Here is a 26,275-nt window from a genome sequence, read left to right on the forward strand (position 1 = left end):
AGCTACACATACTGTATTAAAGCCAATTTAGAAAGGATCCAATTAAGCTACCAGCATGTCTCTGAATAAACTGCTCTGAAAGCTTTGCATTTCAAAGGCTTTAATGTGTTCTAATAAAGTCATGCTCTGCCAAAAAATCTGTGCTAAAAGTCATAAGGCAAATTGATTCGCATTATTCAACCAATTTAACGGCCCAAACAGCAAAGGTGAATAATAATGGAACCCAATATAATGTTTGACAGCAATGCCATCTGTTTGGAACTATTAGCACTTGTAGTACTTCTGACATTGGTTATAAGCTTGAGATTTGTTTTTTTTAAATAAACTATAGACAATTGTAAACTCTATTATAAAGGATAAGTTTACCTTTGGGAACATGATACATGTTCCACCCTAAAAATGAAACATGTTCCCACAACTGCAGTCACCGCCCACTGCCCTCTCTCCTTGTGACAGCAGAAGGGGGGGGGTGTTCCCCATACTAACTGTCACTTTTAAAAAACAGGGGGCCATGCGGGGCTCCGACCACATGGCCACCTAATTCATTCACACAGTTCCTCACTGAAGCGACCTGCACACGACTGCCACGGCGACTTGCAAAACGACTTCTGTATAGAAGTCTATGCAAGTCGCCCCAAGTCACCCCCAAAGTAGTACAGGAACCTTTTTCTAAGTCGGAGCGACTTGCGTCGCTCCTATTAGAACGGTTCCATTGTACAGAACAGGAGGCGACTTGTCAGGCGGCTAGGTCGCCTGACAAGTCACCCCTGTGTGAACTGGCACTCACAGTGTAAATTTGCTGTCCCCTCAAAATAACTCAAACACACAGCAATTAATGTCTAAACCGATGGCAACAAAAGTGAGTACACCCCTAAGTGAAAATGTCCAAAATGGGCCCAAAGTGTCAATATTTTGTGTGGCCACCATTATTTTCCAGCACTGAAGTCCAGGCTTTTTAGGCTGGGCTTCTCCTATGGGTTACAGGAGTGCAATTCGTTCTGAAGTCAGCTCTCCGCTGACATCACTGCCATCAGTCGAGGTAGCGCGTGATCCCGACTTCCAAGTCTGGATCCGCCAGCTGCCTTGATTGATGGCAGTCTCAGCGAGCCGCTGAGACACTGAGACAGCCTCTCCCCACCCCTCCACAGCTCAGCACTCCAGTGAGTATGGAGGATCATAGAGGAGAGACGTTGACTGACAGTCAGCAGCTTTCCTCTCGGGGATCTGTGAGAACCGACCCATCGGCGATGTTCGGTGGCTCGGTTCTCAGTGCAGAGACGGTGGGGGACAGCTGCAGAATCGGTCTGATGCTCCATCCACTGAGGTAAGTATGAATCAAAAAAAAAAAAACATACTTCTCTTTTAACCCTCTTGGGCATGGAGTTCACCCGAGCTTCACAGGTTGCCATTGGAGTCCTCTTCCACTCCTCCATGACGACATCATGGAGCTGGTGGATGTTAGAGAACTTATGTTCTACCACCTCTTGTTTGAGGATGCCCCACAGATGCTCAATAGAGTTTAGGTCTGGAGACATGCTTGACCAGTCCATCACCTTTACCCTCAGATTCTTTAGCAAGCCAGTGGTCGTCTTGGAGGTGTGTTTGGGGTCGTTATGTTGGAATACTGCCCTGTGGCCCAGTCTCCGAAGGGAGTGGAGCATGCTATGCTTCAATAGCTGTACACTCACTACTTTACATTGTAGCAAAGTGTCAGTTCTTCAGGGTTTTCACATCAAAGGGTATAATAAAATATTTACAAAAATGTGAGGGGTGTACTCACTCTTGTGAGATACTGTATACGTCAAATAATAAATACACCCAGAAGTAGGATATATGGGCATTATAACTAGGAGTCAGACATGAAGCTATATGAAGAGTGGAAGGGAGAATTAAGCTTTTATATTAAAGTAGTACTACAAGCTGAAACTTTTTTTTCATGGATGTGAGCATTATAAATATAATGCACAATACTGGTAAAAGTTTACTTTAAAATGTAATTGTAATGCCTTCTATTACCTCCAGCCTATCCGCTTCAGCTCTCTGGGTTCAGATGCTGATCTTCCCTGCAGAGTCTTTAAAGTGATTTTTTTTTTTAAACAATAAACATGTTATACTTACCTGCTCCGAGTGCCTCAATAGAAAGTTGCAAAGTATAATATAGAGTGCCCCTATAGCAAGGTAAAAAAACTTCTGCCTTTAGAACCTCTCACTTCCTGCCCAGGACTACATGTCCCATGAGGCATTGCTCCTCACACATTCTCATTCACGAGTTCTCAGGCACTTTCTGACATGTATGGACAGTGTTCTGAGTTGTATGTGTGCTGCACTGTATTTTCTGATATGTAAACAAATAATGCATTCTATATGCAGACCAACTAATCAGCTGGCCGATTAATCGATTATGAAAATAGTTGACAACTATTTTCATAACTGATTAGTTGTCAATTAATCGATTACTTGTTTCGGCCCTAGTTTATTGATGATGTGACAGAAGATGACGTGACAGAAGAAGCTGGATGAAATCTGCAGATAGGAGATATATAAGGTAAGTCCAGATTCAGCCAAATGCAGCAAAGTTGATTGGATGGCGCTTCACAGTATAGAAGGACAATGATCCAAAACACACTGCAAAAGCAACCCAGGAGCTTTTGAAGGAAAATAAGTGGAATATTCTGCAATGGCCAAGTCAATCACCTGATCTCAACCCAATTAAGCATGCATTTCACTTGCTAAAGGCAAAAAGACCCACAAAGAACAACTGAAGACAGCTGCATTTGGAGCCTGGCAAAGCACGAGAAAGGAGGAAACCCAGTCTTTGGTAATGTCAATTGGTTCCAGACTTCAGACAGTAATTGCCAGTAAAAGGATTCTCAACAAAATATTTAAAATTAACATTTTATTTATGATTATATTAATTTGTCCAATTACATTTGAGCCCCTGAAAATGGGGGGGCCTGTGTATATAAATGGTTGAAGTTTCTAAAATTTGTACTTGATATTTATGTTCAACCCCTTGAATTAAAGCTGAAAGTCTGCACTTCAAATTCATTTGGATTTTTTCGTTTTAATTTTATACTGGTGGCATACAGAGCCAAAAGTATGAAAATTGTGCCTGTGTCCAAATGGAAAATGTAGCTTTGTAAGAGAAGGTCTATATCTCTCCCTATCTCAAGATTAAGAGTCTCTAAAGGGCAGGCTTCTTATATTCAGACTATACATCAGGTTATAGTTCCGCTAACATCAGCTGATGAGAGATCTGCAGGTATATCTGATGTCAAATGAGAAGGTTTCCTCTTTTTTCTTAAAGTAATTAGGACTACAATTCTTATTCGGGGAATTGGAAAAGAAATATAGTTCAGACTGGCTCACTCGGACCATTGCTGAATACTGAAAAAGACATCATTATATAAGAATCTAAAACTTGTTCTTTTTCTCTTTTCAGAACATACTGATAATCTTAGAAATTCTATTATTTTTGGTTATTTGACTTCTGCTATGACAATGAGATGACAGGATAATACTTTCTAATGTTGCTATCCATTACTACTTACCAATATTGCTTCTCGAAGATTCCCTGAAAGATTCTCTGATTCTTGCAGTCTTCATCTATAATATTTGTTTTATTTATCATCTGTATATTCATATGAATATACAGAGAAAAACGTGTGGTGACAAGGTGGAAAGTAATATAAATGACTATAGGTTGACATTGAGGTCTGGGACTTGCTTCTGCACAACTGTAAATTTATATGGATTATTAAATATGTTATTTATGTTAAGTCATCATGGCATATACAGTAATTAGTTCTCATACTATAATTTATAGTAATAAGTAATTTCAGATTAGTTTCACCCTACATAATCTAAATAGGAGTTCCAGAGTAAAGATAGCCTGATAAAATGAAATTTTGAAAACAACTGATATGTAGGCTTTGCATTCTAGATCTAGATTTTTAAAAGCTGCCTTAGGCTACTTTCACGCTGTAGCCGCTCCACGTTAATCGGTAAAGCGCCGCTAATTCAGTCGCTAGTGGGGTGCTTTCAAGCCCCGCTAGCGGCTGAGGAAAGCGTTAAAAGCACCCGTGTTGCGGCGCTGCTGAATCGCTTTGCAGGCTCTTCGGCGACGCTGCCCATTCATTTCAGAATGTCCCGCAAGCACACCACCCAATGTGAAAAGTCCCACTGAAATGAATGGGGAGGCGGTTTTCAGGCGTTAGTTAGAGGCTATTTCTAGCGCTAAAACGCCCGAAAACAGCCTCAGTGTGAAAGCAGCCTTAGGAGTTGCTGAGTTAAAAAACAACCTTCTACAGCATGGATGTTCAACCTGTGGCCCTCCAGCTGTTGCAGAACTACAAGTCCCATGAGGCATTGCAAGGCTTAGTTACAAGCATAACTCCCAAAGGCAGAGGCATGATGGGACTTGTATTTCTGCAACAGCTGGAGGGCCACAAGTTGAGCACCCATGTTCTACAGTCTTGTGACCCTCTTCTGACCCTCTGTCTGGACAGTTCTGATTGGCCCTGTGGCACCCTCCCAAAAAAAAAAACTAAAATAAAAACACCTCTTTAACAATACACACACACAACTGAGCATGTGAAGAGTGCCCCCTAGGGCTCTGTGTTATCAGCATGGATTGGGGACTATGGAAGGGGAGGATCAGAGAAGGCAGGCTCAAACAGCCTTTTTACACAATGCGCAGGATTAACCCCTTAGGTTTCACAGTGAGTATAACAAGCATGCTTTACTGCAAATAAACACTGATTTTACTGTTTAGTAACAATTTAACCACTTCAGCCCCGGAAGGTTTTACCCACTTCCTGACCAGGCCAATTTTTGCGATACGGCACTGGGTCGCTTTAACTGACAGTTGCGCAGTCGTGCAACGCTGTACCCAAGTAAAATTTATGTCCTTTTTTTCCCCACAAATAGAGGTTTCTTTTGGTGGTATTTGATCACCTCTGCCGTTTTTATTTTTTGCGCTATAAACAAAAAAAAAAGACTGACAATTTAGAAAAAAAAAATATTTTTTACTTTCTGCTATAATACATACCCCCCCCAAAAAATAAAAAAAATAAAAATTTCTTCATCAATTCAGGTCAATATGTATTCTGCTACATATTTTTGGTAAAAAAAATCCCAATAAGCGTATATTGATTGGATTGAGCAAACGTTATAGTGTCTACAAACGACGGGATAGATCTATAGACTTTTAAAAACATTTTTTACTAGTAATGGCGGCGGTAATGCACGCAAGTCTGCGAGTGGTCTGCAAGTGCACGTAGGTCTGCGAGTGGTCTGCAAGTGCACGTAGGTCTGCGAGTGGTCTGCAAGTGCACGTAGGTCTGCGAGTGGTCTGCAAGTGCACGTAGGTCTGCGAGTGGTCTGCAAGTGCACGTAGGTCTGCGAGTGGTCTGCAAGTGCACGTAGATCTGCGAGTGGTCTGCAAGTGCACGTAGGTCTGCGAGTGGTCTGCAAGTGCACGTAGGTCTGCGAGTGGTCTGCAAGTGCACGTAGGTCTGCGAGTGGTCTGCAAGTGCACGTAGGTCTGCGAGTGGTCTGCAAGTGCACGTAGGTCTGCGAGTGGTCTGCAAGTGCACGTAGGTCTGCGAGTGGTCTGCAAGTGCACGTAGGTCTGCGAGTGGTCTGCAAGTGCACGTAGGTCTGCGAGTGGTCTGCAAGTGCACGTAGGTCTGCGAGTGGTCTGCAAGTGCACGTAGGTCTGCGAGTGGTCTGCAAGTGCACGTAGGTCTGCGAGTGGTCTGCAAGTGCACGTAGGTCTGCGAGTGGTCTGCAAGTGCACGTAGGTCTGCGAGTGGTCTGCAAGTGCACGTAGGTCTGCGAGTGGTCTGCAAGTGCACGTAGGTCTGCGAGTGGTCTGCAAGTGCACGTAGGTCTGCGAGTGGTCTGCAAGTGCAGGTAGGTCTGCGAGTGGTCCTGCGAGAGCACGTAGGTCTACGAGTGGTCTGCGAGAGCACATAGGTCTACGAGTGCTTGTAGATCTGCGAGTGCACGTAGGTCTGCGAGCGCACGTAGGTCTGCGAGCGCACGTAGGTCTGCGAGTGCACGTAGGTCTGCGAGTGGTCTGCGAGTGCACGTAGGTCTGCGAGTGGTCTGCGAGTGCACGTAGGTCTGCGAGTGGTCTGCGAGTGCACGTAGGTCTGCGAGAGCACGTAGGTCTGCGATTGGTCTGCGAGAGCACGTAGGTCTGCGAGTGCACATAGGTCTGCGATTGGTCTGCGAGAGCACGTAGGTCTGCGAGTGCACATAGGTCTGCGATTGGTCTGCGAGAGCACGTAGGTCTACGAGTGGTCTGCGAGAGCACATAGGTCTACGAGTGCTTGTAGATCTGCGAGTGCACGTAGGTCTGCGAGCGCACGTAGGTCTGCGAGTGCACGTAGGTCTGCGAGTGGTCTGCGAGTGCACGTAGGTCTGCGAGTGGTCTGCGAATGCACGTAGGTCTGCGAGTGGTCTGCGAGTGCACGTAGGTCTGCGAGCGCACGTAGGTCTGCGAGTGCACGTAGGTCTGCGAGAGCACGTAGGTCTGCGAGAGCACGCAGGTCTGCGAGAGCACGTAGGTCTGCGAGTGGTCTGCGAGTGCACGCAGGTCTGCGAGTGGTCTGCGAGTGCACGCAGGTCTGCGAGTGCACGCAGGTCTGCGAGTGGTCTGCGAGTGCACGTAGGTCTGCGAGCGCACGTAGGTCTGCGAGTGCACGTAGGTCTGCGAGTGGTCTGCGAGTGCACGTAGGTCTGCGAGTGGTCTGCGAGTGCACGTAGGTCTGCGAGTGGTCTGCAAGTGCACGTAGGTCTGCGAGCGCACGTAGGTCTGCGAGTGCACGTAGGTCTGCGAGCGCACGTAGGTCTGCGAGTGGTCTGCGAGTGCACGTAGGTCTGCGAGTGGTCTGCGAGTGCACGTAGGTCTGCGAGTGGTCTGCGAGTGCACGTAGGTCTGCGAGTGGTCTGCGAGTGCACGTAGGTCTGCGAGTGGTCTGCGAGTGCACGTAGGTCTGCGAGTGGTCTGCGAGTGGTCTGCGAGTGCACGTAGGTCTGCGAGTGGTCTGCGAGTGCACGTAGGTCTGCGAGTGGTCTGCGAGTGCACGTAGGTCTGCGAGTGGTCTGCGAGTGCACGTAGGTCTGCGAGTGGTCTGCGAGTGCACGTAGGTCTGCGAGTGGTCTGCGAGTGCACGTAGGTCTGCGAGTGGTCTGCGAGTGCACGTAGGTCTGCGAGTGGTCTGCGAGTGCACGTAGGTCTGCGAGTGGTCTGCGAGTGCACGTAGGTCTGCGAGTGGTCTGCGAGTGCACGTAGGTCTGCGAGTGGTCTGCGAGTGCACGTAGGTCTGCGAGTGGTCTGCGAGAGCACGTAGGTCTGCGAGAGCACGTAGGTCTATGAATGCACGTAGGTCTGCGATTGGTCTGCGAGAGCACGTAGGTCTGCGAGTGCACATAGGTCTGCGATTGGTCTGCGAGAGCACGTAGGTCTGCGAGTGCACATAGGTCTACGAGTGGTCTGCGAGTGCACGTAGGTCTGCGAGTGGTCTGCGAGTGGTCTGCGAGTGCACGTAGGTCTGCGAGTGGTCTGCGAGTGCACGTAGGTCTGCGAGTGCACGTAGGTCTGCGAGTGGTCTGCGAGTGGTCTGCGAGTGCACGTAGGTCTGCGAGTGGTCTGCGAGTGCACGTAGGTCTGCGAGTGGTCTGCGAGTGCACGTAGGTCTGCGAGTGGTCTGCGAGTGCACGTAGGTCTGCGAGTGGTCTGCGAGTGCACGTAGGTCTGCGAGTGGTCTGCGAGTGCACGTAGGTCTGCGAGTGGTCTGCGAGTGCACGTAGGTCTGCGAGTGGTCTGCGAGTGCACGTAGGTCTGCGAGTGGTCTGCGAGTGCACGCAGGTCTGCGAGTGGTCTGCGAGTGCACGCAGGTCTGCGAGTGGTCTGCGAGTGCACGCAGGTCTGCGAGTGGTCTGCGAGTGCACGCAGGTCTGCGAGTGGTCTGCGAGTGCACGCAGGTCTGCGAGTGGTCTGCGAGTGCACGTAGGTCTGCGAGTGCACGCAGGTCTGCGAGTGCACGCAGGTCTGCGAGAGGTCTGCGAGTGCACGCAGGTCTGCGAGTGCACGCAAGTCTGCGAGAGGTCTGCGAGTGCACGCAGGTCTGCGAGTGCACGCAAGTCTGCGAGTGCAAGGGGTCTGCGAGTGGTCTGCGAGTGCACGTAGGTCTGCGAGTGGTCTGCGAGTGCACGTAGGTCTGCGAGTGGTCTGCGAGTGCACGTAGGTCTGCGAGTGGTCTGCGAGTGCACGTAGGTCTGCGAGTGGTCTGCGAGTGCACGTAGGTCTGCGAGTGGTCTGCGAGTGCACGTAGGTCTGCGAGTGGTCTGCGAGTGCACGTAGGTCTGCGAGTGGTCTGCGAGTGCACGTAGGTCTGCGAGTGGTCTGCGAGTGCACGTAGGTCTGCGAGTGGTCTGCGAGTGCACGTAGGTCTGCGAGTGGTCTGCGAGTGCACGTAGGTCTGCGAGTGGTTTGCGAGTGCACGCAGGTCTGCAAGTGGTCTGCGAGTGCACGTAGGTCTGCGAGTGCACGCAGGTCTGCGAGTGCACGTAGGTCTGCGAGTGCACGCAGGTCTGCGAGTGGTCTGCGAGTGCACGCAGGCCTGCGAGTGGTGTGCGAGTGCACGCAGGTCTGCGAGTGGTCTGCGAGTGGTCTGCGAGTGCACGCAGGTCTGCGAGTGCACGCAGGTCTGCGAGTGGTCTGCGAGTGCACGCAGGTCTGCGAGAGATCTGCGAGTGCACGCAGGTCTGCGAGTGGTCTGCGAGTGCACGCAGGTCTGCGAGAGGTCTGCGAGTGCAAGGGGTCTGCGAGTGGTCTGCGAGTGCACGTAGGTCTGCGAGTGGTCTGCGAGTGCACGTAGGTCTGCGAGTGGTCTGCGAGTGCACGTAGGTCTGCGAGTGGTCTGCGAGTGCACGTAGGTCTGCGAGTGCACGTAGGTATGCGAGTGGTCTGCGAGTGCACGTAGGTATGCGAGTGGTCTGCGAGTGCACGTAGGTATGCGAGTGGTCTGCGAGTGCACGCAGGTATGCGAGTGGTCTGCGAGTGCACGCAGGTCTGCGAGTGGTCTGCGAGTGCACGCAGGTCTGCGAGTGGTCTGCGAGTGGTCTGCGAGTGCACGTAGGCCTGCGAGTGGTCTGCGAGTGCACGCAGGTCTGCGAGTGGTCTGCGAGTGCACGCAGGTCTGCGAGTGGTCTGCGAGTGCACGCAGGTCTGCGAGTGGTCTGCGAGTGCACGCAGGTCTGCGAGTGGTCTGCGAGTGCACGCAGGTCTGCGAGTGCAAGGGGTCTGCGAGTGCAAGGGGTCTGCGAGTGCACGTAGGTCTGCGAGTGGTCTGCGAGTGCACGTAGGTCTGCGAGTGGTCTGCGAGTGCACGTAGGTCTGCGAGTGGTCTGCGAGTGCACGTAGGTCTGCGAGTGGTCTGCGAGTGCACGTAGGTCTGCGAGTGGTCTGCGAGTGCACGTAGGTCTGCGAGTGGTCTGCGAGTGCACGTAGGTTTGCGAGTGCACGTAGGTCTGCGAGTGGTCTAGTAGTGGTCTGCGAGTGCATGTAGGTCTGCGAGTGCATGTAGGTCTACGAGTGCACGTAGGTTTGCGAGTGCACTTAGGTCTTCGAGTACCTGTGTATCGTCTTGTTGAGTATTAGTGTCAGGAAGCTAGTTGTTAGGTAATTTGGACAGAGTATAATCCCCAATCCGCATTAAATTTAATAGGTACGATGCCTGGCGGGTATGGAGAGGCGACTCGTTGTACATCTTGCGGCATGTATGCGTTCCTTGATCATCAGATCGAGGGTGAATACTGCTGTGCAAAATGTAAGCGCATTGTTACCCTGGAAGCCCAGGTTCTGAATCTAGGGAAGCAACTGTCAGCACTGAGAAGTCCCTCCATACTAAAGGAGAGCCAGGAACGTACACAGCAGATGCCGACTGGGGCCAGCACAGAGACTGGTGGAGACAAAGAGGTGCAGGCACTAGCAAAGAGTAGATGGGTGACAGTCAGGAAGGGTAGAGGGGGAAGTGCCAGGGAGTGACATTGGTGAAACCAGTCAGGGACCAGCACTGCTGGAGCTGAGGGACTCTCCTAGCTGCCGAGGGAAGAACTCCTCCAGTGAGAGTGGGGGGGAAGTGAAGGGAAAGGAAAGACGAATTCTGGTGGTAGGGGACTCAGTTCTTAGAAGGACAGAGAGGCCAATCTGTAACAAAGACCTGAAGCGCTGAACAGTATGTTGTCTACCAGGTGCTCGGGTTCAGCAAATCACGTATCTGGTGGACAGATTACTGGGAGGGGCTGGGGAAGACCCAGCTGTCATGGTGCACGTTGGCACCAATGACAAAGTCAGAGGCAGATGGAGTGTCCTAAAGAACGATTTTAGGGACTTAGGAGCAAAATTGAGGAAAAGGACCTTCAAGGTAGTATTCTCAGGAATACTACTGGTACATTGAGCCACCCCAGAAAGGCAGAGGGAGATTAGGGAAGTAAACAAGTGGCTGAAGAGCTGGTGTAGTAAGGAGGGGTTTGGGTTCCTGGAGGACTGGGCCGACTTCTCAGTTGATAACTGGTACTGTAGAAGGGACGGACTGCACCTAAATGAGGAGGGTGCAGATCAGCTGGGAATGAAGATGGCCAAAAAGTTAGAGGGGTTTTTAAACTAGGCGATGGGGGGGGGGGGGGGTCCAGAGGTAGAGATAGTCAGTGTAGTATTGGGGGTATTAGTGGTAGGTTGACCAAAGCACATAAACCCAAGGTAAGTATAGTAGCAAGTCCTAGCAATCTCGGAACACCCAATAAGAGGATAATATGCGACCAGTCTAAAGTACGTGGCATGTTCACCAATGTCAGAAGCCTGGCGGACAAGATGGGTGATCTAGAGATAATATTGTAGGAGGAGGATTTGGATTTTGTGGGAATATAGGGGTATGCCTTTATATCAAGAATAATGTATGTGAATGTGAGAGATGACATCACTAAGGGAGCTAGGGAGGAGGTGGAAACCTTATGGGTGGAGCTCCAAAGGGATGAAGCTAAGGGGAAAATAATACTGGGAGTATGATATAGGCCCCCTAACCTGAGGGAGGAAGGGGAGACAGATCTATCACAATTTGGATTAGCAGTAAGCATGGGAAGTGTTATCATAATGGGGGATTTTAACTATCCAGACATAGGCTGGGCGGAGGGAACAGCGCATCCATCTAAGGCTCGCCAGTTCCTAAATGTTTTGCAGGACAATTTTATGGGCCAGATGGTAGACGCACCAACTAGAAATAAAGCGTTACTGGATCTACTGATTACCAACAAAACAGATCTGATCACAGATGTGGAAATACGGGGCAATTTAGGTAACAGCGATCACAAGTCAATTGGCTTCAGTATAAATCACACAAATAGGAAACATAAGGGGAATACAAAGACACTGAATTTTAAAAGAGCCAACTTCCCTAAACTTCGAGCCTTGCTAGAAGGCATAAATTGGGATAAAATCTTAGGAACAAAGAACACGGAGGAGAGATGGGTTTGCTTTAAGAGCATATTAAATAAGGGCATTAGCCAATGCATCCCATTGGATAATAAATTTAAAAGAGCGAACAAAAGTCCTGGATGGCTTAACTCCAATGTAAAAATGCATATAAAAGCAAAGAAGGCCTTCAAAAAATACACGGTTGAGGGATCCTGAATTCAAGCATGCATTCATGAAGAATCGTTCTTGCCAAACCAATCTATTAACCTTCTATGAGGAGGTGAGTTGCCATCTAGATAAAGGAAGGCCCGTAGACGTGGTGTATCTGGATTTTGCAAAAGCATTTGAGACAGTTTCCCATAAACGTTTACTGTAAAAAATAAGGTCCGTTGGCATGGACCATAGGGTGAGTACGTGGATTGAAAACTGGCTACAAGGACGAGTCAAGGGTGGGTAGTGGGGTCCTCCAGGGTTCTGTGCTGGGACCAATCCTATTTAATTTGTTCATAAACGACCTGGAGGATGGGGTAAACAGTTCAATCTCTGTATTTGTGGACAATACTAAGCTAAGCAGGGCAATAACTTCTCCGCAGGATGTGGAAACCTTTCAAAAAGATCTGAATAAATTAATGGGGTGGGCAACTACATGGCAGATGCGGTTCAATGTAGAAAAATGTAAAATAATGCATTTGGGTGGCAAAAATATGAATGCAATCTATACACTGGGGGAAGAACCTCTGGGGGAATCTAGGATGGAAAAGGACCTGGGGGTCCTAGTAGATGACAGGCTCAGCAATGGCATGTAATGCCAAGCTGCTGCTAACAAAGCAAACAGAATATTGGCATGCATTAAAAAGGGGATCAACTCCAAAGATAAAATTATAATCCTCCCACTCTACAAGACTATGGTCCAGCCGCACTTAGAGTATGCTGCCCAGTTCTGGGCACCAGTCCTCAGGAAGGATGTACTGGAAATGGAGCGAGTATAAAGAAGAGCAACAAAGCTAATAAAGGGTCTGGAGGATATTAGTTATGAGGAAAGGTTGCAAGCACTAAACTTATTCTCTCTGGAGAAGAGACGCTTGAGAGGGGATATGATTTCAATATACAAATACCATACTGGTGACCCCACAATAGGGATAAAACTTTTTCGCAAAAGGGAGTTTAACAAGACTTGTGGCCACTCATTAAAATTAGAAGAAAAGAGGTTTAACCTTAAACTATGTAGAGGGTTCTTTACTGTAATGCCCCGTACACACGGTCGGACATTGATCGGACATTCCGACAACAAAATCCTAGGATTTTTTCCTACGGATGTTGGCTCAAACTTGTTTTGCCTACACACGGTCGCACAAAGTTGTCGGAATTTCCGATCGCCAAGAACGCGGTGACGTCAAGCACGTACGACGAGACTAGAAAAGACCGGTTCAGAACCAAGCGCGGCACCCTTTGGGCTCCTTTTGCTAATCTCGTGTTAGTAAAAGTTTGGTGAGAGACGATTTGCGCTTTTTCAGACTCGTGGCTTTCAGATCATTTTCTGACGTTCAGTTTGTGCTTGTGGGTTTGTATCTGCTCTTCAGTGCGTGCAGTCAGTTCGTATCGGAGTTTTCTGTGCGATCTTGTCCGCTCGTTGCTGTTTTTCAGGTCGCTCTTCACAGGCCTTGCTGTTCTTCAGTGCGTTCTGTTACTTCGTTCTGAGCAGCCGACCGTTTTCTAGCCATGTTTCGTATGCGTACTCCTCGTAGAGTTCGTGCTGTGTGGGGGCTTGGTGTTGGGGTCCTGACCTTGACACAAGTCCAGTCCATGAACAGGGTGGGGAGGAGTTCATGGACCAAGAATTTGTTGCTTCAGTGTGACCAGTTCTCTCATATGCCTTTGCTCCGTGAGATTCGTGAGAATAATCCTGATGATTTCAGGAACTTTCTCAGGATGACGGACCCCGTGTTTCACCGTTTGTTGGCTTCGCTGACCCCCTATATCAGCAGGCAGGATACCTGCATGAGGCAAGCCATCACTCCGGAGCAGAGGTTGATCGCTACCTTGCGGTATTTGGCCACAGGGAGAAGTCTGCAGGACCTCAAGTTCTCGACAGGCATCTCCCCCCAGGCTCTTCTTTGTGGACATTTACTGCTTGTGTTTGTTTTAGCTGACCCTGACAGAAATGTGTGGAGTCCAGAAAATGTCGTGATTGTGTAACCTTATGCAAAGCACTGTTGGCTGTTATTTACTAAATGCAAAGACACTTTTCACTACAAGTGCACTTGCAACTGCACTGAAACTGCACTTGTAGTGCAAAGTGGATTTCCCCTTAGGAAATTACCCCCATTTTCTCATCAAACAACAATTACATCACCCCAAAAGTGTTGTAGTGTTGAGACAATAATCCACACATTCTTGATGAACAATCTTTTTAATACCTGCACAATCACATGTGCATTTACCAAAGGTTTTTCTGACAAACCGACATGTTTGTTGTATAACAATTTTTGTGGTGTCATTATCCAAAATCAAAATGTGCATTTTATAGAAAACAGGCCTGTGTAAAACCCACAAGAAAGACACAAATCTTGATCTTACAAATGTCACATTTGGTAGAACTTGAAGGCAATATCAGACATGAGTATTTAGGAACTGTGTTTGATATTGCGTTCAGATGGGGGGAAATCACCCCTGGAAAAACCAAATTTGGAAGATGCACACAAATTGCCCAATGTCAACATGTGCTACCTGCCATCACGGGGGATCAAGGGATGTGTTTTGGGGGAGAAAGCCCTTCCTCACCGCTGCTTTATTATTGAGGAAGGGGTTGCACCCCCAAAACGCGTCCATTGATCTCCCGTGATGGCAGATAGCACATGTTGACACACTGTGTGCATCCTCCAAATTTGGCTTTGGGAAAAATCACAAAAACATTTCGCACATTGTAGCACACAAAAGAAGAAAGTGATTTGGAGGGGCTTTAAACTCGCCCCAAAACATCAATGATGTTTTTATATTTTGGAATAACATCATTGATGTTTTGCTTGATGTTTTCCAATTGTAAATTACACCCCATGATCTCCCCGATCACAATCTGGGCACTTTCTGATGTGAAAGGATCTTCATCCACAACATCACGATCACCTAAAAAGAAAGGAAACCCAAAATAAATTAGGTTTGCCAAAAAATGCCGCCATCCATCTCTTATCTGAGCCTGTGGTCACAGACACTCACCTGTTGTGGTGACTACTTCCACCACGTCTTCTTCCTCCTGCTCAGCTTGTGTTGGGGGGATTTCCCCTTCTTCCAGGGGGGGGGGGGGGCTCTGGTCTCCTCGGATGAGGGGTGTCCTCCGAGTCTTTTCTCCCCTATGTAAAACAAAAATGGTATACTTAGCACACAGATATTTGATGGCAGAACTATAGAAATAGGAAACATTGCTTGGAAGTGGGGTACAATGATCTATTTTAGCAGAGTTCCAAGATGTAGCTTTTTTAGTGTCCTTTGTCAAGCTGCAATACTTTACCTGTTTGGTACAAGCTTCACAGATGTAGACCCCCCTATAGTATACACTGGAGCACCTGTGTGCCCCCCCTAATAAAAAGGGTGTTCTGGGGTCCCACACTAGTGCTCCAGTGTCCAGATGTGAAAACAGCTGCTCAGTGTCCTCTCCTTACACACAATCTAGTTTGCATTTCATTCTAGTAACAAACCCATCTACACAACCCAATTCTTTGAAGACAAGTATAGGGCGTCAAAATGGTGGCCAAATGCATATGGCCTAAACAATGGTATTTTATCGTCCGAAATAAAAATGTGTGATCCGAACGAATAATGTGCCCATGAACATGAAAGTTGCCATTTTAAACTGTACAACAGTTCCTAAAAGCACATGGAGCAGCACGAACGTAATAAACACAAGAACAATAGGAACACAGCACAACTACTTACTTTTTTGCAGCACTCTCCGGATCTTTCTGTACTGCTCATGTTCTCGTAATTTCAGGTCCCACCACCGCTTCCTGAGCTGATCTTTCGATCGTCGTACCCTGAATTTCCGGTGCAGACTCCTGACCACTTTCGCCATGATCTTGGCCTTTCGGACATTGGGGTTGGGGTAAGGCCCATACTTTCCATCATAGTCGGCCTTCTTCAGGATGTCCACCATCTCCAACATCTCCCCAAAGGACATATTTGAGTCCTTTAATCTCCTTCTGGATTGGGACGTTTCAGGCTCCGGCCTTTCCTCCCCCTCCTCCTCGTTGCTGTACTTAGCACTATCCTGCTGTCTCTCCGCCATGTGCTCTTCCTCCACTGCGCTGAACGAAAAGGGGCGGAGAATAGAATAGAAAGAACGTCAGGGGCGGGCGGAGTTATACGCATGCGCAGTGTGTATAAATCGTAACACGCGCGCGTCTTACGTACGATCTGTGAGCGGAGGAAGGAGCATCGGAGATGCCGATCGTGCTAACGAAGGTAGGATCTAAACTTGGGCCTATACTGCTTCGAAATTAAAGCCTATATTGTAACAAGATTAGGGGAGTTTGGCCTGACATTAGGGTTTGTCTTGTGTTGTGTCTTGCAGAGAAAATGGATGGGTTCAACGACCACAATTTCCTGCCCCTGTTCATAGACAAGTACAGGGAGCTGCCCTGTCTGTGGCAAGTGAGACACCCCCACTATAATCACAAACAGAAGAGGCAGGCAGCGCTGGAGAAACTGCTGGAGTTGGTGAAGCCGGTGGTCCCCACAGCAACCATCCCTTATTTAAAAGCTAAAATTGGTGGGCTGAGGAGCACTTATCTTAGGGAGCGCAAGAAGGTCACAGATTCCCAGAGGTCCGGAGCTGCAGCAGATGACGTTTATGTCCCCAGGCTGTGGTACTACGAGAGACTGCGATTTCTGTCAGACCACACTGAAGTCAGGGAATCCCTCTCTACTCTTCCTTCCACTCTTCCTTCCACAGCAGCTGAGGCTTCCGATGTCCAACCTGGGCCTTCCAGCCAGGAAGAAGTGGAGGAGCCCAGCTGGAGTCAGGTATAGCATTGTTCTACTGATTTCTGAGCAATAAATAAATGATGTTTACTAGATGTTATTATTGATCACTAATTGCTGATTTCATAAAGTGTTTTACATATCAATAGACAGTAGTGGGCACCCAAAATTGGGACAAGAATGAAAACTGCTGGGCTCAGAAGGATAGTCTGTTATATTTGTTAACATTCAATTTGCAGCAGTCAGGAGGTGAAAATTGTGTGTGATTGATGAAAACAATACTAAAACTATGTCCCTTTTTCATACACAGGAAGACCTCAGCCAGGAGGAGGCTGTGGAATGTGGCAGTCAGGAGGAGGCGGGGATTAGTGGCAGCCAGGAGGAGGCGGGGATTAGTGGCAGCCAGGAGGAGGCGGGGATTAGTGGCAGCCAGGAGGAGGCGGGGCTAAGTGTCAGCCAAGAGAAGCCTGGGACAAGTCGCAGCCTGACTGAGTCTCAGGTTCCTCCCCTCCGCCTGCCATATAAAAGGGCCAGGAAGGCCACTCCCAGTCCTGTGCAGGATTCAGTGTACAGGCTGATCCAGGAGGCTTCGGCGTCCCTCAGAGCCTTCCCCAGTCCTGAAGAGGCCTTTGCCTGCATGGCTGCCACCAAATTGCTGGGCATGCAGGAGGGCCAACGCAAGATCTCTGAGGACCTGATTTATAAAGTCCTTCGTAAGGGGGAGAGTGGGGAACTGACACACAAGACGGATGTCATGGAGAGGGACCATCATCCTCCTCCTCCTCCTCCTCCTCCTCCTCCTGCTGCCACAACTCCACCACCACAGCCAAAGCCTGTAAGGAAGCGTGGAAGGAAGACCAAAGAGTGATGACCTGGGTTCAGTCTGGTCTGACAAAAGCTGCAGTCTCTCGTATGACCACAGCCTGGGGACACAGATGTCATCTGCTGCTTTCCGGATCTCTGGGACTTCTGGACCAGACTGCCCTCCCTTAGATAAGGACTCCTCAGGCCACCAATTTTGCTTTTAAATAATTGATGTCTGCCCTGGGGGTCCAAGGCTTCACCCACTTCTGCAGTTTCTCCAGCGTTGCCTCCCTCTTTGTTTATAGTTGTGACCCCTTAATAAAATATTTTTAGGGAAATTCTACTCTCCTGTGTGTGTTTTCATCCAAAAAGGACAGTTTGTTGGTGACGATTCAGGTACATTTCTAAAGTACAATGTGAAATTAACAAGGGACAACAACACCAAACAATCTCCTCCTACAGATTAAATAGAACAACATATCAATGGTGTTGTGGGAACTCAAAAAACACACAAACATTTTCGGGAGTACTAATCAAAATCACCAAAAAAAAAATAAAAAGAGAAACACAAAAAAAGATTCTACATTAAAGTAAAAAAAAAAAAAAAATATGTTGTCAGATGTGAGAAATCAAAATATATTGAGGGAATCCCGATAAATAGTAACGAAAAAAGTTTGTGAGAAGTGTGTGTGAATATGAGCATCAAAACGACTTAATTCTTGTCACATTATAAAGAAGAAGAGAGTGCGCTGTATTAAACCATTTTTTACATTGCAGCGTGACGAAAGTGCTTTATCCATTACGAACGCTAAGTTTACCAGAACGAGCTGTCCCGTGTCGGAATTTCTTCTGAGCATGCGTGGCACTTTGTGCGTCGGAACAGGCCACACACGGTCGGAATTGACGCGATCGGATTTTGTTGTCGGAAAATTTTATCTCCTGCTGTCCAACTTTGTGTGTCGGAAAATCCGATGGAAAATGTCCGATGGCGCCCACACACGGTCGGAATTTCCGACAACACGCTCCGATCGGACATTTTCCATCGGAAAATCCGACCGTGTGTATGGGGCATAAGAGCGGCAAGGATGTGGAATTCCCTTCCACAGGCGGTGGTCTCAGCAGGGAGCATCGATAGTTTCAAGAAACTGTTAGATAAGCACCTGAACGACCGCAGCATACAGGGACATACAATGTAATACTGACATATAATCACATGGGTTGGACTTTTTTCAACCTCGCCTACTATGTAACTATGTATGTATTTTTGAAAACACATCAGATCTCAATGGGGAAAAATATGATGCTGGATATCTATACTGATATGGATTGGGTAATGTGTTAGGAACGAAAGGATGCCACATCATTTGAAGGAAATGAAAATGATCAACCTACAGAGGGGCTGAATTCAAAGACACCCCGAAAATCAGTGAAAAAAAAAAAATGATGCAGCAGGCTAGTCCATTTTGCTGAAATTTCATTGCAGCAACTCAAAATGGTACTCAGTAGTTTGTATGGCTCCCACATGCTTGTATGCATGCCTGACGTCGGGGCATGTTCCCAATGAGACAACGGATGGTGTCCTAGGGTATTTTCTCCCAGATCTGGACCAGGGTATCACTGAGCTCCTGAACAGACTGAGGTACAACCTGGCGACGTCAGATGGACCTAAACATAATGTCTCAGAGGCGTTCAATTGGATTTAGGCCAGGCGAGCGTGGAGGCCATTCCACTGCATCAACTCCTTCATCCTCCAGGATCTGGCTGCATACTCTTGCCACATGAGGCCAGACATTGTCGTGCACCAGGAGGAATCCAGGACCCTCTGCACCAGCATAGGGTCTCACAATGGGTCCAAGGATTTCAGAGCAATACCTAATGCCAGTCAGGGTGCCATTGTCTAGCCTGTAGAGGTCTGTGTGTCCCTCAATTGATATGCCACCCAAGACCATCACTGACCCACCCTCAAAGCGGTCATGCTGAATGATGTTACAGGCAGCATAACATTCTCCACAGCTTCTCCTGACCCTTTCACTTCTGTCATATGTGCTCAGGGTAAACCTGCTCTCATCTGTGAAAAGCACAGGGCGCCAGTGGCGGATCTGCCAATTCTGGTGTTCAATGGCAAATGACAATGACGGTGCCAGGCAGTGGGCACAGGGCCCACAAGTGGACATCAGGCTCACAGGCCACCCTCATGAAGTGTTTCTGATTGTTTAGTCAGAGACATTCACACCAGTGGCCTGCTGGAGGTAATTTTGTAGGGCTCTGGCAGTGCTCATCCTGTTCCTCCTTGCACAAAGGAGTAGATACCGGCCTGCTGATGGGTTAAAGACCTTCTACGGCCCTGTCCTGCTCTTCTTGAGTAACTGCCTGTCTCCTGGAATCCCCTCCATGCTCTTGAGAATGTGCTGGGAGACAGAGCAAACCTTCTGGCAATGGCACATATTGATGCGCCTTTCTGGAAGAATTGTACTGCCTGTGCAACCTCTCTAGGTTCAAGGCATCGCCTCATGCTACCAGTTGTGACGCTGACCCTAGCTAAATGCAAAACTAGTGAAAAACAGTCAGAAAAGATAAGTAGGGAAAAAATGTCAGTGGCCTTCACCTGTAAAACCATTCCTGTTTTGGAGGTCCTCTCATTGTTGCCCATCTAGTGCACTTGTTGTTAATTTCATTAACACCAAAGCACCTGAAACTGAATAACACCCCCCTCTGCTACTTAACTGACCAGTTCAATATCCCAGGAGTTTAATTGACTTGATGCTATACTCTGATCATATATCAGGGCCACTGGAGGTGCTCACTGGGCTGGAGGAGACGATCCGAGACCCCATGGGTATAGGACAGAAGTGATGTCAGCTTGGGGGTGAACCGCCTCTACATCTCCTCCAGCGGCCCTGATTTGCTACCAGATATGTACTGTAAGTTCTAACATTTTTTAAACTGCCCACTAGATGATGCTTTAATCCCTCTTCGATACACACACAGGAGTGGTGAGGGGAATCGCACCGCATTCATGTTCAAATCAAATGCGATTCTTTGCAGTGCGATTTGCGCCCATTCATTTTGTATTGATGCAAATCACACTGCAAAGTAGCGGTTTCGGTATCGGGAGCATTTGGGCGAGTACCGATACTTTGCTCAAATGCTTGGTATTGGCACCAATTTCAAATTTCAAACCAACGTAATTCTTTAACTCCCACAGACAGCTGTCACCATCAGGCCTGTTTAAAGTCAGTACTGCACAGTCAATTTATGCACATTCGGGCCTGGCTGGGTCTGCCCATAGACACACAAAGCATGGCTTTGCCACACCTCCCACTTTTTCCTCATAGAGTTTGACTGACAGCTGCCTGGGTGGAGAAGAGAAAGAGAGAAGAGAAGAGCTGCAGATGAGCACAGCACTGGCCCAAGAGAGGACCCAGTCAAGTGTTTAGGGATGGTTGGGGGAGAACTTGAAATTAGAAGTTTTTTTACCTTAAAGGGGAGTTCCAGTCTGTAAAAAAAAAATAAAATAAAAGTCAGCAGCTACAAATACTGTAGCTGTTGACTTTTAAATGAAGGACACTTCCCAGTCCAGGGATCCTGCGATGTAGGCACCCCTAGCAGATTCGTTAATCAGCTTCGGGTGCAGGCGCCGACATCTGTAGTAAGGGAAACAGGAAGTGAAGCCTCACAGCCTGTTTCCTACTGCACATGTGCGAGTCGCACTGCACTTTCTGAATGGCCCCGCCATCTTCTGGGACCTCTGTGTGTCCCAAAAGGCAGCTGAGGAAGGAGGAGGGGCAGGAAATTACGTAGATCGCCATGCAGCAATCTTACAGGAAGTAGGAGCGGTTACCTGTCAAAACCAGGTACCCCCCCCCAAAAAAAGTGCCAAAAGTGGAGGGGGGGGAGGGTGTGAACAAGCGGAGCTTCCCCTTTTGGGTGGAGCTAGGCTTTAATGCAGAAAATGCAATAACTACTTCCGGACCGGCCACTGCACATATACCGGGGCAGGGCGGCCCGGCTGCGCGAAACAATGTGCTTGTACATTGTTCGTGCTTCCTGGTCTGGGGCACATGCCGCCAGTGACCCGCTCCCGCTGTAACTGGACACAGGGGAGCCAAACAGCGGGTCTGGCGGCCACGATGGCCACCTGCGATCGTTCTATGTAAACAAGGCAGACTGTCATGCTATCACAGAGGAAGAGAGAGATCTGTGATTCCTACTAATCAGGAACACAGATCTCTCTCTTTGTCTAGTGTCAGCATCCCCCACACCGTTAGAAAGCACACATAGGGAACACTTTTAACCCTTTGATCACCCCTGATGTTAACCCATTCCCTGCCAGTGTCATTTGGTGACAGTGCATTTTTTTTAGCACTGATCACTGTACTGGTGACACTTGTCCCCATAAAGTGTCACTTAATGTCCAATTTGTCCTCTGCAAAGTCGCAATCCTAATAAAAATCGCTGATCGCCGCCATTACTAGTAAAAAATAAATAAATTTTACCAAAAATATGTAACAGTATATAAATTGGCCTAAATTAATGAGGAAATTATTTTTTACATATTTTTATTGGATATGTTTTATAGCAGAAAGTAAAAAAAAATTTTTTTTTTTTTCAAAATTGTTGCTCTTTATTTGTTTATAGTGCAAAAAATAAAAACCACAGAGGTGATCAAATACCACCAAAAGAAAGCTGTATTTGTGGGAAAAAAAGGACATCAATTTTATTTGGCTACAACGTCGTAATGTCTCCCCCAACTGTCAGTTAAAGTAACGCAGTCAATAACGGGTAAATCCTTCCAGGGCTGAAGTGGTTAAGGTTAAAAAAAAAAAAATACCTTTTGCTTTTGGAACCACATTTTAGTGTTCAGTGTGGTGTCAGGATCACCAGTATGGATAATCACAGGTTAGGCCTGAACTTAAGCTGGATACAAACTATACAATTTTCTGTCGCTTTTTTCCTTCAGATTTACCAAAACCATATGATATGAGGTCAAACCTTAATGCCTTGTAAACACAATCAGATTATTGGATGATAAAAATCGCTTTTGGGTTGATCGTTCGATAATCTGATTGTTAGTACACAGCTTTCGACAGCCGATTATGACAGTGCGTCCAACAAAATCCGAAGGGACAAACACGAAAACTTTGCTGGGACGATAGCCCATTGTACGACAATTGTTTAATCAGCATAGTATGCTGAACACCACGCACGATCGGAAACATAAAAATAACCCGGAAGGAGATGGGAGAATGTAAACAATGTTTGTATTTTGTTTTTTCTTTTTAATTACATTCTGGATAGCCAATATCCCCAACATGGCAATTGGAAGTGCTGGGCCCTGCATTCCTTCTGTAAGATTCCCCGTTCATTAAGAGAACAAGCGAAAAAACGTGTGAAAAGAAACGTCCGGAGAGCAATGATCGAATATGCCTGTACACTACGAACGGATAGCCAAAAGGCGTGGCAGACACAGGGGTCACACATATCTGACATTTCTGACATGTAGCTACGCACACTGGAAGGTTTTTCCAGAATCGTACGACAAAAATCATACTTTTGGTAGAGCACATTTTGCACTGTTGAATTCGATATTAGTTTTATGCAACAAAATGCAAACGAAACGTTGTGCGATAATCTGATCGTGTGTACGAGGCATAAGAGTTCCAATTTGTATGCAATCAGGCAGGCCCATGCTCTACATGGTTTTGGTAAATCTAAAGGAAATCAGACAACAAAAGTTGTACAGTGGGGACAGAAAGTATTCAGACCCCTTAAATTTTTCACTCTTTGTTATATTGCAGCCATTTAAGTTCATTTTTTTTCCTCATTAATGTACACACAGCACCCCATATTGACAGAAAAACACAGAATTGTTGACATTTTTGCAGATTTATAAAAAAGAAAAGCTGAAATATCACATGGTCCTAAGTATTCAGACCCTTTCCTGTGACACTCATATATTTAACTCAGGTGCTGTCCATTTCTTCTGATCATCCTTGAGATGGTGCTACACTTTCATTTAGGTCCAGCTGTGTTTGATTATACTGATTGGACTGGATTAGGAAAGCCACACACCTGTCTATATAAGACCTTACAGCTCACAGTGCATGTCAGAGCAATTGAGAATCATGAGGTCAAAGGAACTGCCCGAAGAGCTCAGAGACAGAATTGTGGCAAGGCACAGATCTGGCCAAGGTTACAAAAAAATTTCTGCTGAACTTAAGGTTCCTAAGAGCACAGTGGCCTCCATAATCCTTAAATGGAAGACGTTTGGGATGACCAGAACCCTTCCTAGAGCTGGCCGTCTGGCCAAACTGAGCTATCGGGGGAGAAGAGCCTTGGTGAGAGAGGTAAAGAAGAACCCAAAGATCACTATGGCTGAGCTCCAGAGATAAAGTCGGGAGATGGGAGAAAGTTGTAGAAAGTCAACCATCACTGCAGCCCTCCACCAGTCGGAGCTTTATGGCAGAGTAGCCCCTCCTCAGTGCAAAACACATGAAAGCCCGCACGGAGTTTGCTAAAAAAAACACCTGAAGATCTCCAAGATGGTGAGAAATAAGATTCTTTGGTCTGATGAGACCAAGATAGGACTTTTTGGCCTTAATTCTAAGCGGTATGTGTGGAGAAAACCAGGCACTGCTCATCACATGTCCAACACAGTCCCAACAGTGAAGCAAGGTGGTGGCAGCATCATGCTGTGGGGGCGTATCTCAGCTGCAGGGACAGGATGACTGGTTGCAATCGAGGGAAAGATGAATGCGGCCAACTACAGGGATATCCTGGACGGAAACCTTCTCCAGAGTGCTCAGGACCTCAGACTGGGCCGAAGGTTTACCTTCCAACAAGACAATGACCCTAAGCACACAGCTAAAATAACGAAGGAGTGGCTTCACAACAACTCCGTGACTGTTCTTGAATGGACCAGCCAGAGCCCTGACTTAAACCCAATTGAGCATCTCTGGAGAGACCTAAAAATGGCTGTCCACCAATGTTTACAATCCAACCTGACAGAACTGGAGAGGATCTGCAAGGAGGAATGACAGAAGATCCCCAAATACAGGTGTGAAAAACTTGTTGCATCTTTCCCAAAAAGACTCATGGCTGTATTAGATCAAAAGGGTGCTTCTACTAAATACTGAGCAAAGGGTCTGAATACTTAGGACCATGTGATATTTCAGGGGTTTTTTTTAATAAATCTGCAAAAATGTCAACAATTCTGTGTTTTTCTGTCAATATGGGGTGCTGTGTGTATATTAATGAGGAAAAAAATGAACTTAAATGATTTTAGCAAATGGCTGCAATATAACAAAGAGTGAAAAATTTAAGGGGGTCTGAAAACTTTTCGTCCCCACTGTATAGTGTGTATGGGGTCTTATGCTGTGTACACACGGTTGGACTTTTCGACCGGACTGGTCCGACGGACGCCGGCGGATCAAAGCAGGCGGACAATCCGATCGTGTGTAGGCTTCACCAGACCGTCAGCTGACTTTTCCAGTCGCAAATCTGACGGACTTTAGATTTGGAACATGCTTCAAATATTTACGTCGTAACTCCGCCGGACCCAGAAATCCGCTCGTCTGTATGCTAGTCCGACAGACAAAAAACCACGCTAGGGCAGCTATTGGCTACTGGCTATCAAATTCCTTATTTTAGTCCGGTCGTACGTCATCACGTATGAATCCGTCGGACTTTTGTGTGATCGTATGTAGTTAAGTCCATTTGTTAGAAAGTCCACCAAAAGTCCGTCGAAAATCTGTCGGACGGGCTGTTGGACTTTTGTAGCCGAAAAGTCCGACCGTGTGTACGCGGCATTAGATTTGGAAATGTCAGGGAATGTCCTGGCTGCAGCTGATTGGATGAGAGTGACAGCTTGTTTCAGGGATCTGTTGATCTAAAGCCAGACCAAACCCCATGATCACTAATCAGTAGATATTTCTAAAAAAAAGGAAGCAAAACAACGTGTACGGGCCACAGCTGCACACATGAGCATGGAAGCACAGCCATGTGTAAGACATAATACATTTAGGGTTGACATACACTTTGCATGAAACATTAGTGACTGGGTTTGGTTCCACTTTAACTAATAACCATATGTACGAATGAGGATACACTGTACACAGAGCTATGCCAGGCTGGCGTTTTCCTTATTTAAGTGTGTTATAGCTCAACTACACCGACACAAATGTGACTTGTAAAATCATGACTACTTACAATGAAGTGTGATCTCCCGGCTCACAAAGTCATCTCCTACACACCAGTACTGCTGTACTAAGTCTCTTCCTAGTCTGCAACAAGCCACCGTCTCCCTAGTTACAGTGTGCACCCGTGAAAAGGGCCCGTGCTGCAAAGAGATCAGGGAATTTGGTTCCTAGTGAGAAGCGTTCTGCAGGATTTGTTGGGGTTTTAGTGATCTTCCTTGCAATGCTGACCTGTCTTACAAATTCAAGCACGTTTGTCATAAATGTATTATTTTAGTATGAACTTTACAACAATCCAGCCCTCTCTAGGGATTAAAGAGACCCTGTCACCAACCAGGGCCGGTGCTAGACTATTTTGCACCCTAGGCAAGACCAGCTACTTGCACCCCCCCCCCCAAAAAAAAAAGCTGTACACATTGCCCCCCTTCCTTCACATAATCCCCCCCTTTAACCCTACACTCCCCTTTCTGTACACACTGCCCCCCTTAAACACTACACCCCTTTCCTGCACACACTGCCCCCTTTAATGCTATATCCCCTTTAACCCTACACCCCCCTTACTGTACACACTGCCCACCTTTAAACCTACACCTTCCTTCCTGTATACACATACCCCCTTCCTATACACTTCCCCCTTTAAACCCTACACCCCCTTCCTGCACAAACTGCTCCCTTTAATGCTACACCCCCCTTTAACCCTACACCCCCTTCCTATACACACTGCCCCCCTCTAACCCTACACCCCCTTCCCATACAAACTGCCTCCCTTCCTGCACAAACTGACCTGTATAGGTTATACCCCCCTGTGATGTGTGTT

At 47.3% G+C, this 26,275-nt stretch overlaps 1 protein-coding gene across 1 annotated transcript in view; it reads right to left on the minus strand.

Annotated features, from left to right (window-relative positions):
* The window catches only part of LG09H8orf48 (linkage group 09 C8orf48 homolog), a 72,514-nt gene extending 46,916 nt beyond the window's left edge, over positions 1-25,598 (minus strand). The window contains exon 1 of the mRNA XM_073599460.1: positions 25,472-25,598. The gene's annotated coding sequence lies outside the window, so the exon portion shown is untranslated. The remainder of the gene's footprint in view (positions 1-25,471) is intronic.
* Positions 25,599-26,275: the final 677 nt, after the last annotated feature.

The sequence above is a fragment of the Aquarana catesbeiana genome, linkage group LG09, assembly GCF_042186555.1.
Source record: "Aquarana catesbeiana isolate 2022-GZ linkage group LG09, ASM4218655v1, whole genome shotgun sequence".
Lineage (NCBI taxonomy): Eukaryota > Metazoa > Chordata > Amphibia > Anura > Ranidae > Aquarana > Aquarana catesbeiana.